General features: G+C 45.5%; 1 protein-coding gene and 1 non-coding gene across 2 annotated transcripts in view; both read right to left on the bottom strand.

Annotated features, from left to right (window-relative positions):
- Positions 1–14284, bottom strand: part of LOC116468019 (putative neuroblastoma breakpoint family member 7) — a 901770-nt gene that overhangs the window by 603354 nt on the left and 284132 nt on the right. The window lies entirely within an intron of this gene.
- On the bottom strand, positions 693–764 carry TRNAH-GUG (transfer RNA histidin (anticodon GUG)). The gene has a single exon. It is a non-coding gene; the product is annotated as a tRNA-His (tRNA).

Raw genomic sequence — 14284 nt, 5'->3', positions numbered from 1 at the left:
TGGGCTCCGCTTCAGTCGTGGGCGTTGCTCCCCTATGGCCAGCAGGTCCCTCCATTTGGCCTGCACACACAGCCTCTTGAGAAGCAGAAGAAAGGGCCCCGTCCCTGCCCCCTCCCCTCAGCGGGGGGCAGATACAGCAGCTGGCCAGGTGCCAGTTGATGCACATGCTTAAGTGGAACAAAGGGGTACACACTAAGTCTTATTCGGGGGAAAGATACTCCCACACAAGGAGGTGAGTCCAGCACAGGCTGTGAGGACTCCTTATCTCTTGGGAAGGAAGTGCTCCAGGCCCAAGGTCCATTCCTACCCGGCAGAGTGGAGGTGGAAAGACCCCTGGCACCAGATTGCCTTTCCCCACACTTTGCTGTTGGCATACAAACTTGGCGACGGGCACGGAGACAAGCCATTGTAGGCCAGAACAAAGAGTTTGGAATTTAAAGTCATTAAAAGCTTGTTGTCGTTTCGTGTGTAACAGCCCCAGTGACTGGAAAACAGGTTCTGAGCACACCATTGCCTTCGTGTAAGCCACCACCAACAGGGCTGACTGGGTTATTTGCTCTGTGAGCCTCAGAGACAGGACGGTGCACGTCCAGAGCTTCCCTTGGACTCCTCCCCAGGTTAGTGAGCTGTGAGGTGACGCGCCTGGTTGCGGGGAGCAAAAGGGAACAGCTGAGAGCCTAGACTAACGACATTGCCGTGACTCGGATTCGAACCGAGGTTGCTGCGGCCACAACGCAGAGTACTAACCACTATACGATCACGGCGAGCCAGGTCAAACCGCGGTGGCTGGGCTTGCTCTAGCCATTTTGACGTCAATAGATTTCGATTATTAGGCGGATTTGTTCCCAGACAGCCACAGGGGACTCGCGCTTTTCTTTCTTTCATGCCCGCTCTGCTTTTCCCTCGCTTCCTCCCAATCCTCATACGTGATGAGAGCAATTCTCATCTCCTCCACTCCAGCCTGGGTCTCCCTGCACCAGCCTCTCTCGGGAGGTGTCTCTGTCGTGGTCCGCATCTCCTCCGCTTCTCTCGGGCCTCTCCCTATTTCTACTTTTCACCCTTCCTCTCTCCCGCCCCACCGACCCAGGCCGAGGTGAGCAAAGGGAGCGCAAGCAGCAGTAGAGAGTCGGGTGAAGGCGGAGCCAAGAACGGGAAGAGCCATCACTAGAGCCCACGGGGCGTTCTGCTTGCTTTCCTTGGGACCCACGCGGCTCAGGCCCAGGGAGTCGCGGACCCCGGCGTTTCCTGGGATGCTGGGTCTGACGCCTGCGAGGGTCAGGACGGGGCGAAGGCCATTCCGCTGCCCTTCCAGCTTCAGAATCACCCAATGCACGGGTTTCAACCGTAGCCGGCAAGATGGGCCTCTCAGGTTTTCGGAGGCTTTGGAGCCTGCACAGCTGTTCTAAAAAAGGCGGTGGCTCCGCCTAACGACGGATGGGCGCTTGCTCTGCATGGTGATACCAGAGCGAGAGTCGTCTGTCCGTGTGTCTCAGTCGGGTGGTGTGCTTGTTTCCAAGCCTGGAGGTGGGTGGTTCGAGCCTGTTCTATGGAGCATTTCTTGCATTTTGAAAGTGCTTAAACCGTTGGCAACTTTCTTCTATCCAGCACATGGTATCATGGAAAGGCAGAGGGAAACTAACTTTACCCTCCTCTCCTCCGTGTGTCGCCTACGACATGAGGACGTAAATCAAGGTCCGCTAGGATTCTGGGAGCTCTCTCTCTCTCTCTCTCTCTCTCTCTCTTTTTTGAGACGGAGTCTCCCTCTGTGGCCAGGCTGGAGTGCAGTGGCAAGATATCTCGCCTCACTGCAACCTCCGACTCTCTGGTTCAAGCAATTCTCCTGCCTCAGTCTCCCGAGTAGCTGGGATTACAGGCATGCGCCACCATGCCCAGCTAATTTTTGTATTTTTAGTAGAGACGGGGTTTCACCATGTTGGCCAGGGTGGTCTCAATCTCCTGACCTCGTGACCCGCCCGCCTCAGCCTCCCAAAGTGCTGGGATTACAGGAGTGAGCCACCGCGCCTGGCTCTCTCTCTCTCTCTTTCTCTCTCCCTCTCTCTTTTTAACTGTCATTCATTTAGCCTTTTCCATACGCTTTTGAGGCTAAATTGGTTCTGTGATTTTTTTCAATTACAAATAATGCTCTAGTCATTCTTGTAGGGACATTTTCAGCCACTGGTCTAAATATTTCTATAGGATAGAGGTGCGATTACTATAGGAAGAACAATTACTCTATCATACTGTTCATACAGTTTTTATATCATTCTATCTCTCTCCTCTGTTGGCTTATTAGCTATAACTCTTTCTTTTGTTATTTTAGTAACTGCCTTAGGGCCTATAGCAAACCTTTTTAACTTATCACAGTGAACCTTCAAGTGATATTATACCTCGCCTTCTGGCCTTGATGCTGTAGCTGACATGCACTTTGCGCTTACGCATGTTATAAACCCCACAACCCATTGTTATTGCTTTTGTTTAAATGGTCAAATTTTTACAAAAGAAATTTACAAAATAAAAAAATACCTAGGATAGTTACCCATTTCTGGTGTTCTTCATTTCCTCGTGAAGATCTGGATTTTCATCTGGTATTGGATTCCTTCTGCCTGGAGGACTCATTTGATGTTTCTTGTAGTGTGGGTTGGCGGGTAGTGAATTCGGTCAGCTTTTGTACATCTCTAAATGTCCTTATTTCACTTCCGCTTTTGGGAATTTATTTTTTCTGGCGGAGTATTCTAGGCTAACTTGCCCTGCCCTCAGTACCTTAAAGATGTTGCTTCTCTGTCTGCTCCCAGTGCATTGCTGCTCCCGGTAGAGGCCGGCAAGAGCAGAAAGGAAGCTGATGCAATCCTCATCTTTGTTCCTGTGTATGTACAATGTCTTTTTCTTCTGGCCAGATTTGAGCAATGTTATTATGAGGTACCTAGCAGTGGTTTTCTTCATGTTTCTTGTGCTTTTGTTTCCTCAGCTCCTTGGGTCACTGGATTTATAATTTTTGTTATGATTGGGAACTTTTCAGCTACTGTTTCTTCAGAAATTGGCTGGGCACAGTGGCTCACACCTTCCGGAGGCCAAGTCGGGAGGTGTTGAGTGAGGCCTGAAATTCAAGACCAGCCTGGGCAACATACTGAGACCCCATTCCTAATAAAAATAACAAAGAAAGAAAATAAATATTTCCTTTCCTCCCTGCTCCTTCTCAGGAACTCCCACTACTCATAAATTAGACCTCTTAAGTCTGCCCTACAGTTCACTGATAATCTTTTCATTTAAAAAAATCTCTTTTCTCTGTGAGTTTCATTTTGCATATTTTCAGTTATTCATGGTTCCATGTTCCCTGATCATCTCTTCTGCAACATCTAATCTGCTGTTAATCCCGTCCAGCGACTTTACCATCTCTGATAGTGTGGTTTTGGCATGATATCGGCTCACTGCAACCTCTGCCTCCTGGGTTAAAGTGAGTCTCCTGCTTCAGCCTCCGAAGTAGCTGGGACTACAGGCATGTGCCACGACACCCGGCTAATTTTTTGTATTTTGAGTAGAGACAGGAGTTTCACCGTGTTAGCCAGGATCATCTTCATCTCCTGACTTTGTGATCCACCGGACTCAGACTCCCAAAATGCTGGGATTACAGTGGTAAATCACCACACCCAGACCCTCCCTCCCTCCCTCTCTCCCTTCCTTCCTTCCTTCCTTCCTTCCTTCCTTCCTTCCTTCCTTCCTTCCTTCCATGAGACAGGGTCTCACCCTGTAACCCAAGCTGGACTTCAGTGGTGTAATCTTGGCTCACTGCAACCTCTGCCTGTCAGGGTGAAACGATCGTCCCACTGCAACCTCCTGAGTAACTGGGACTACAGGCACACACCACCATTCCTGGCTAATTATTTGAAATTTTTTTGGTAGAGATGAGGTTTCATCATGTTGCCCAGTCTGGTCTGAAATTCCTGAGCTCAAGGGATCAGCCCACCCTGGCCTCCCAAACTGCTGGGATTACAGGCGCCTGTTTGTTTACGGAGAGGAGCAGTGGGCAGATTTCAGGCAGGAGATTAAATAGGGCATCTGTTACTCGAACTTTGCAGGGAGCTGAAGGCATCTGTTTACGTGTTCTTAGTTTGACTTCAACAGGAGGTGTGCCAATTTATCTTCCAATATATTTTTCCAACTCATTGAGAAAGCCTTTTCCTTCGTGCTCTTGGCAGCTCAGCAAAGTTTCCATACACCAGCCTGATGCACCAGAGCGGGGGTGGTGCCCTGACTGACTTACCTAAGCAGGAGGCGCAGCAGAAAGACATGATGGACACTGCCCAGAGATACTCTGGTACGTGTTCCACAGCTAAACCTCCAAGATGTTTAGAAAGTCTTCCAATAATTGTAATTGTTTTCTCTGGTGATCTACCTAAGTCCAGAGAAAACTGGCTGGAGGGACCCTGAGCTGCTTCCTGTCAAGAGGCTTATCAAATAGGAGGGAAAGAATGGCCCATTCTAGGAATTTGTTCTTCTTCTCATTTCTTTATGAATTGCATTCTGCTTTTGTTGAATGCAAACGATCTATGGGCTGTTCTCCCTCCTAGACAAGGGTATGAATTAGCTTGCTAATAACTGCCTCTGTGTTATTCCTTCCTTGATAGTGTTTGTTTTGTTTTGATTTTCTGTAAAACTCATCTCACTGGAGACAAATCTCTGGAGCCATAGGATCCTGCACCTGACCATGCTTCTTATGCAGACCTAGATCCTTGGAGTTATTGGCTCCCTTTGCCTTGGTTCTTTTGTGGACTCTCTTCAGCAAAACTGAACTCCGACTTTTAAACCCTAAATCTGGCTCTTGGACATATAGGTCCTTTTGCTTCCCGACTCCTCCTTGACCCAGCCCTGCCTTTCCAACCTCTCGATCTGTGTGTGTGTGCCTGTGTCTGTCTGTCTGTCTGTCTCTCATACTCCGGGCTGCCCCCAGTATTGACTACTTTCTTCTCCTCTTCTTCAGTGTTCAGGGTTCACCTTCCTCTCTGTCTACAGAGTCCCCAGGCTGAGAGGGTGTCCCCTTACAGAGAGGGGAGCTCATTCCAGAAGGTGCACTCTAGACTTGGAATAAACCTTACAAAGAACACCCAGGTTTGAAAAGCTTTTTCTATCTTCCCATTACCCGAATTATTCAAAGGACTAAAAGTGGGAAGTCCAGTAGAATTCTTGATGTCTCTCAGAAACCTGCATTGGAATGCATTCATCGAGCACATATTGGGTGCTCACTAGGTGAGAAGCCTTGCTCTAGGTGAGCAGCTGCACGGTGAGCAAATCCTGCCCTAGGGAGCCCACATCTAGAGCCCTCAAGAAGAGACTGGGCAGTGGGAACACAACCGGCTTGTGTCCTCCCCACGAGCGTTTCCCCGTTCGGGCACAGGGAACACGAGCAGTGAGCATGACAAATGAAACACAGTGAAGGATGGGGAAGTGGGTGACTTCAGACCAAGAGGCCACTGTGGTCATGTGCAGTGGGGCCGCTTCCGATAGGGGAAGCTCAGGTGGGAGTGTGGGCTGGGGAGAATGTCGTGGATCTGGCATTCCTGCATCTTGCCCCCACTCACACGGCCTGGTGTCAACTCGGAAACGTGCCAACCAGACGACTTCTGGCCTCCGTGTCACCACGCCCTCAGGCGTCTAGAAGCTGTGCAATGGCACAAAGAAGTGAGGATGCGCAGCCTGGGGATGGGGACATTTAATAACAGACAGGTGTCTGAGGCAGATGTCATCAGACTTCCAGGAGCCACTTGCCTCTTTGTGGAGCAATCAGGGCAATCATCGGCAAATAACTAAAGACTACTCATCCTGTTCCACGCAGAGGCGTAGTTAACCTTGTAACTATTCTTTTCTGACCTTCATTCTTCCACGTCCAGATATATGGGATCTTTGTTGCCCATCTGCTTCAAGTTAAATGATGAAAATCCTGCCTGAAGGCTTAAGGGTTTGTTAGAAAAATAAATGTTGTTCGCAAAAGGTGCATTTTAGGCAAAAGCTCGGTTCTGGGGCTCCAGAACCTACCTACCCCAAACCCAATACACGCCCCCTTTCTCTCCCTCCCTCCTCGCCGCACCTGCCTTCGCTGATTCTTCAGGCTGCACATCTCCGAGAAGATGACAATCCCCAGCAGAAGAACAAGAGAACCTTGGACTCTTCTATCCGGGAAGCCGTAGACGTGAGCAAATAGCCTCATTCCGTGGCGCTGTGACTCTGAAGTCACTCAGGTTTTCTGTGCCTCCATTTCCATATTGTAAAACGGGCCCAATAGGAATGCGTTTCCGAATGGGTTGTTCCAAGTTTAAATAAGACACGGCGGTAAAACATTGAACCCACGCCCTGATGCATAGTAAATGCTCCAAGAGCATTAGCCATTATTACTATCATTATCATCGGTGGCCTCATCGCGGCTTATTATCATTATCTACATCCATCTTTGAAATCATTGCATATCCTTTTAGGGTCTGGAAGGATCACAACATAAAACATTTCCTAACTGATGAACATTTATTATTACAAATATTGCTGCTGGGAACATCTTTCTGCATTTTAATCATCACCTGTGTGTTTCACTATCAAATCTTCGCACACAATTTGGGGATGTTGCAAAACGCATTCCCTGACCCGGGCCGCAGCGGTGAAAGTGCGGAATCCCAACCACTAGACCACCAGGGAAGCCGACAGACGCAGCAATCTCCTTGTCAGAGGAAAAAAGAGAAGGTAAAGATTAACTTGCTAAGAGGAGGAGAGCCCCACTGAAAGTGGCTCTCTGTGACCCAAGCGGGCTGCGGGACTGCAGGGCTCCAAGCCGTCACTGCCCAGCTGCTCAACACCTCTCAACTCTGCCAGCCTGGCCGCTGCTTTGGGCTGTACTGGGGACAGGCCACAAGGAAACTGAGAGGTGTTCCATTCTAGCCTAGCTGTAGCAAGGTGTGAGGCAGAGCCAGGCACTTGCTCTCTTTCCGAGCCTCAATTTCCTTGCCACCAAAGTGCAGACGTGACTCAGAGGGTGATGAGCCGAGTCCTTCTGGTTCCTGATCTCTGAACTGGCTCAAGGGGCTCTACCGATAAAGACATGTGTAGCGGTCCCGTTTCGCCCCCCAACTAGCTCAATTAGTAGAGCATGAAACTCCGAATGGATGGGTCTTTGGCTCGAGCTCCAGGTGCAGATTTAGGTTCATTTTCTTTTGTTCCGCCACACAATTCGACCGGTTCCGCAACTGAGCTCGCGGCGCGAGGAAGCCAAGCGGGCTTCACAGGAAGGACCTCCTTGGTTTCAGAGACATTGTAGCTGACAGCTTGAAATCTTCAGAAAGATTTCGGCGATAGATGGGAAGACTGGAAATTTCTGGATCTAAAACCAACAAGAAGTCCACGTCATCCGGCGCCCTCGTCTCAGATCCAACTCAGGGCGGGCAAACCAGGCCTGGTTCCCAGCGCTCAGCGAAGAGTTTCAGGTAGTAATGGAACTCCTCCCGTGCTTCTTGTGATCAAAGATGCAGCTAGGTTCCCCCATCCCACCCCTCAGCTCCCCTCCCCTCCCTTAAAAAAGAAGACAAAGAAAAGGTCATTATGAAAGCCACCTTTCCTGTGCGAGGCGAACCTGCTGACCCTACTCTATCTAAACGACCCGAGCACCGCCCCTTGAGGACATACCCACGAAAATCTTAGGCGCCGCCTTGGGCAACTGCGTATTGCTGCCTATGACAGATAAAATTCGACTGCATCTCGACATTCCCGCGGCCCCAGGAAAGTGCTAGCAAAAGGTCCCGGGAAGCACCTGCGATCCCTCAGGTAAGAAGACTGCGGATCGCAATGGGCCCGGGCTGAGGGTTCCCCGCTTGCTCCCGAAATGAAGACCCTGGAGACCCATAACCGGGCTACAGGATCCCGATTCTTTCCGCGTGGTATCCAGTTCCAGAACTAAGCGCCCGTGTGCAGGATTCGCCTGGCTGACACTCTCCGGCTCCCAGAAGCTGCAGCAGCCGGCGGGTTTTGAGCTTCCGAGTCCCGGGTGCGCAGGAATGTGGACGCCGCCCCTCCAGGGCTGCCAAGCCAAGAGGCCCCAAGCCAAGGGGCCTCATCCGCGCGCTCTTTCCTCGAGGGCGCTCCACTCAGGGTGTCAACAGAGGTAGGTCAGGTGAGAAACCTGGATTTCTACACACACCTGGCTACAATGAGATGGCGCCACTCCCCTTCCCCTGCAGAAGCAGACTTAGAAAAAGGTAGTTAAAACAGAAGGTTTCAATAAAATCGAGAGTCTGATAACGTAATACTCAAAAGTCCAAGTTTCAACTGAAAATCTTGCATCATACCAAGAACCAGGAAAATCTTATGCTGAATGAAAATAGCCGATACACACTGGCAATAAGATGAGAGAGGTGTTGGGATTGTCTGACAAAGATTTTAAAGCAAGCAAGCCTGATGAAAATGGTTTAGTAATTATGAGCACATTTGAAACAAATGGACAAATAGAAAGCCTTAGCAAATAAATACAAGACTTAAAGGAGAACCGAATGGAAGTATTAGAAGTGGAAAAATACAACAACCAAAATAAAAAGTCCAGCACATAGGCTCGACAGCAGAATGGATGGTGCAGAGCAAAGAAATCCATCCCCTATAGATGAAAAAATAGAAATTACACAATCTTAACAAGGAAAAAATAGACTGGGTGAGAAAGCAAGCAGAACCTCAGGGACCTATGAAACTACCTCAAAAGGTCTCACTTTCATGTTGTTATTTATGTCTGGAAGGGGAAGGGGAAGAGGACAGGGCTGAAAACATAAAGAAGTAAATGGCTAAAAGCTTCCCCGAGTTGGCAAGAGACATAAACCTACAGGTTCAAGAAGCCGTGAGAACCCCAAATAGGATAAAACCCAAAGAGGTCTATGGCAAGACACATGAAAAAATAAAATGTTAGAAATGAAAGACAAAGAAAATATCTTGAAAGCAACAGAGAAAGGTGACACCTTATCTAGAAAGGAAAAACAATTCTGGGGATGATCGATTTCTCATGAGAAACCATGGAGGCAGAACGAAGTTGCCAGGTACTTTTCAAGCCGTGAAAGAAAACAATTGTCAGCCCAGACTCCTCTGTCCAGCAGAAACATCTTTCAGGGATTAAGGGGAAGATCAAAACAGTTTCAGATTAAGAAAAGCTAAGGGAATCTCTGACCAGCAGTTCTACCTTAAAAGAAAGGCTAAAGGGACTTCTCTAGACAGAAAGGAAATGATTAAAGAAGGAACCTTGGGATGTCAGAAAGAAAATTTAAAAAAAAAAAAAACAGTAAGCAAAATAGGCCTTCCTTCTTCTCTTGAGTTTTCTAAACTATGATTCACGGCTTCAGAAAAAAATCTTACCATCATTCGATGTGGTTCTAACTCTCTGCAAAAAAAAAAAATCTTTGAAACAATCATAAACCGGGAGGGTAAAGAGACCTATAAGGGAGGTAATTCATCTGTCATTCATCAAACTGTTACAACAATGACACCAGTATACTGTGTGGTAAGATAGAGATGCACAGACATATGAATGTCTGGAAAAACCAAGAGGGCTATGCAAACAGATATACTCAAAAACACTATGGGTAAGGCAAAACACCATTCTCAAAGATGCTCAAGTCACCACAGGAAGGTACGAAAAATAAAGCATATCCAGAAAACGACACCAGAGAGAACAAACACAAAAGGAAAAATATAATGGCAGACTTAAGCCCTACCATATCAATCATCATATTAAATATCAATGGCCTAAATACACCAATTACAAGACACGGATTGGCAGAGTAGGTTAATGGACATGACACAACTACATCCTGGCTACAAACAGACGACCTGCAAATATGATGATACAGGCAAGTTGAAATCAAAAGGATGGGAAAAGATGTATCATGCAAACCTTAGACAAAGGAAAGCAAGACTGGTTATATTAATGTCAGATATAGTATATTTCAGAATAAAAAAACTAATCAGAGACAGAGAGGGTCAATATATAATGAGGAAACAACCAATCCACCAACTCCTACCCTGACAAAAGTCATAAATGTCTATGCAACAACTGAAAGTACTGAAAAGTGAACTAGACAAATCCACAAATATAGCTATATGCTTCAATGTCCCCCTTTCTCAACAATTTATACAACGACCAGACAGAAAATCAACAAGAATATAGAAGAACCCAACAGCATGATCAACCAGCGGGACTTCAATTGACAATTTTAGAACACCCAACCACACCAGAATACACATTGTTATGGGATGCATTGTGCCCAGCCCCCCCAAGTTCATATGTTAAAATCAGAATATTAGTAGCAACTAGTGATATACTAATTAAAATCACAATGAGAAATTGCTACATACCTATCAGAATGGCCAAAAGAAAAGCGTAACCACATCAAGTGCTGTCAAGGATTCAGAGAAAGCTGGATCACTCATACATTGCTGGTGGAAATGTAAAAGGTTACAGCCCACTCTGGAGAATATCTGTATAGTTTTTACTTTTAAAACTATATGTGCAACTACCATACCACCTAAGAATTGTATTCCCTGCATTTATCACAGAGGAATAGAATCTTATGTTCACACAAAATCCATGTACTTAAAGGTTATAGCAGCCTTGTTTTTAATAGCCAAAACTGGGGAAAAAATGTATAGATGACTTTCATGAGGTGAATGGTTAAACAAACTGTGATATATATCCATAGCATTGAAGAGTCCTCAATAATTTTTTTAAAAAACAACAAACTATTGATACCAACAATAACCTGGATGAATCTCCACAGAATTATGCTGAGTGGACAAAGGGTAATCCCCAAGGTGACATGTAGGATTCCATTTACACAATATTCTTGAAAAGAATAAATTATACTAACGGGAATTAGATTAGTAGTTGCCAGGGGTTAAGGAGGGAAGGAGGAGCAGCACTGAAGAGACAGGGTCATGGCTATAAAAAGGCAACATAATGAATCCAGGTGTCGATGGAAATGTTCTGTACCTCGCTTGTATCAATGTCAATCTCCTGCTACTGTGACATTTGCAATACATTTGCAATATTTGCAAATGTTACCATTTTGGAAATATTACCAAGATGTTACCATTGGAGGAAACTGAGTAAAGGGTACAAGGGATCTCTCTTTTTCTCTCTGAGTTCCTAGGTTTGTATGTGAATTATTAAAATGTAAAAATTAACTTAAAAAAACCTAAGTATTTTTCTCCTTGACTGATCATGCCTTTGCTTAAAAACATCAAGGCAACAGTATTTTTCCCAACACCCTTTATTTTCTTGAAGACAGTTTTAATAAAAGCTGTTCTTAGGGCTTTTCCTAAAAGTTTAAAACTTCTAGTAATCCTTACTGTTCTTCTTTGAGAACCCTCCAGGGTTTTGTTTTACTTATTTATTTTACACCTTTCAAAAGAATAAAGACAAAAACTGGCAACTGGCATATAATACTATATTAGTCTTAGTTCTCCAGAGAAAGAAAATGAGCAGGATACACACACACACATACACTCGCGTGTGCACACACACACACACACACAGAAGCAGAGAAGCCCAAGTTCTACTCTGAGTAAGCTGTAGACCTAGGAGAGTCAAATGTAGTTCAAGACCAAGTCCAAGGCTTAAGGCAGAAGACTAGTGTCCCAGCTCAAAGACAGTGGAGCAGAAAAACTTCTTTCTTAACCTTTCATCCTATTCAAGCCATCCATGGGTTGGATGAGGCCCACTCACACCTAGGAGGGCAATCTGCTTCACTCAGTTTACTGATTCAAATGTCAATCTCTTCCAAAAACACCCTCAGAGACACAGTGAGAAATCATGTCTAACCAAATATCTGAGCACTCCCTGGCCCAGTCAAATTGACACAAAAATTAACCTTCACAAATACTCTCAATAGAAGTGACTAACAAATGTAGCATCAGGTCCTGCCTGTTTATCCCATTATAATTAATATAATCGAGCATAACATTGGCTTCTGTTCCCTTACTGTAGCAACACATAGGAGTTTCATTTATTGTGAGGATAATTTTGACCTTATGGAGTCTCTCCCTACCCGTACCTACCATTGCCACTTGTGGATTGTCATTTTGCCATGGCTTTCTTATTCATAATATCAATAAGCTGTATACTTTGATAATGTAAGTTTGAATTTCATCCTGGCTGCATAAGTCACTTTCCATTTTGACAAAGCCTAGAAATATTTTTGTTTATCTCCTGTATATTGATGATGCATACCTATTGTGGGGCCCACTCTCAATCTCATGGTTTTCTTTATTTTCATTCAGATCTCAATAGATATGCCTAGGCTGCTTGAACATCACTGAAAATGGCCTGTGGCCTTGCCCGTCTATCAGAGTCCAGTAAAATCCTGACCATGGAATGGGGGGATGGAAAGTGAGAACCACCAAACTCAGCACACACAGACTCAGTTTAAACCTCTGTGCTAAGAGATGATCAGACTCTATCATGGCTTCTAATAGCATGAGACCATATCCCGTGGATGACCCTAGGCTCCCATGGCAATGCCTGCCTAAGAAAGCTCAAGGCTGCCAGGGGAACTTACTTTAGTTCTAGCCAATACCCGCTGCTGATGGTAGGTTCTTTCTTATAGCACTTACTAAGAAGGGAATCCTTCCTCCATCCCTTTGAGATATGTGTGTATCTCCTAGGGACTCCAGTGTGTCTTTCTGCAGGATTTGAAAGCCATTCCTTTTAGGTGTAGTCCTCAGGAAGGACTGGATCACTGTCTTCTGGTCTCTGTGGGAGGTTAGAATCCTAACGTCTAATATTGCCAGCTGGCAGAAACAGCTGTCCTGATGAGGCAGAAGCTTACAATGACCAATCTTTTGTAATGTTTTACTTGTGCCATGCCCCCTGCCCCATCCCCTGCCTCACTCTCTGATTAGAATGCCATCACCTCTGCACAAATGCTGTGGAGCTCAGCCCCTTCCACTTTGGTCAGTAGTTACTGAATAACATCTGTTTTCACAGCTTTGACTAATGTCTGACTTTATCTTTGACAAAATAAGTGCAAGCAATTGTTTTTAGTGACATGGCAGCTGCAAAGAGAGGCACAGACATGGCGGAAGAGGGAGGAATCATCTGACCCTTCTCATTTCATAGACATCTATTCCTGCCTGGTGTTTATGAGCCTGAGACTTGGCTGGGCTGCCCTGGTGTATCACTCCATGGCTCTGCGGCAGGACTTGAATAGGCTGGTGGTGACACTTGGTGTGACCACAGCCACCTTCAAAGATGCCATTAAGGGTTCACTATAAAATGAAAGGAAACAGAAAAACTGATTTTGAAAGTTGTTGCCTCTCCTGCTTCCTCATACAGAGTGTGTATGATATTGCTGTGTGATGTTAGTTGGACTGCAGTTTAGCACAATAGCTTTTCTAATAATTGGTAGTTTCTCATTGAGTTAAGCCTATCTGAAAAGGAAGCACAGTGACTTTTATTGATTATCCCCTTTAAATGAACAATACATCCAACAAGGCTTCTACCAAAAATGTTCTTATTAACCTCATTTTTATACTAAGGAAAAACTGGGAACAACACAAATCTTCATCAACAGAAGAATTTAATACCGACTGTTATATAGTCATAAAATGATCCCAGAAGTTCACTGCATAACATCAAAACCAGGAACCCACACTGATGCCACTGATGGCAGAAAATCATGACACAAAAATAAGAGAGATGAGAGACAGAAAATGTACTATAGCCATAGTGGTGAGTAAAAGCCAAAGAGCTCAGTTTCTACTCATGATATTCGATAGAAGAACAGAAGGAACATGAGCCAATAGCTCTCAGGGTCCAGGTCTGCACAAGGTGCCTGTTGGGTGCAGGGTTCTATTGGCTCCAATGATGTATCTCAAATGGGCTAATTTTTATGGACATAGCCACTGCAGAAATCTATCAAAGAATAATAAAGGGATAGCTATTTGCATGTTAATTTACCATTGTATAGGAGGGAGAATGGGCATCAGATTGGTTTGGTCAAATAAAAGCAAAACCAAGATTTATGAAGAAAAGGGGAAAGGGGAGAGGAAAAAAAAATCATCTGGGACCTGTGTGATTTTGCTCCCCTTGGATAAGCGACTTGACAGAAAGCTGTCAAAGAGGTCACTGTGGCCCATCTTCTCCAGACCAACGTGACTCGGTCACCACAGAAAACAATTACAGATGTTGGAGGACTTTAAAACATCCTAGAAGTTTAGCAGCTCATCCCATGCCACAGAATATCTGTGTGTAATGTCCACCATTTCCTTCGGTTGTACA

This window comes from Hylobates moloch, unplaced genomic scaffold (genome assembly GCF_009828535.3).
Source record: "Hylobates moloch isolate HMO894 unplaced genomic scaffold, HMol_V3 SCAFFOLD_5, whole genome shotgun sequence".
Classification (NCBI taxonomy): domain Eukaryota; kingdom Metazoa; phylum Chordata; class Mammalia; order Primates; family Hylobatidae; genus Hylobates; species Hylobates moloch.
This window is presented reverse-complemented; position numbering and strand designations above follow the sequence as displayed.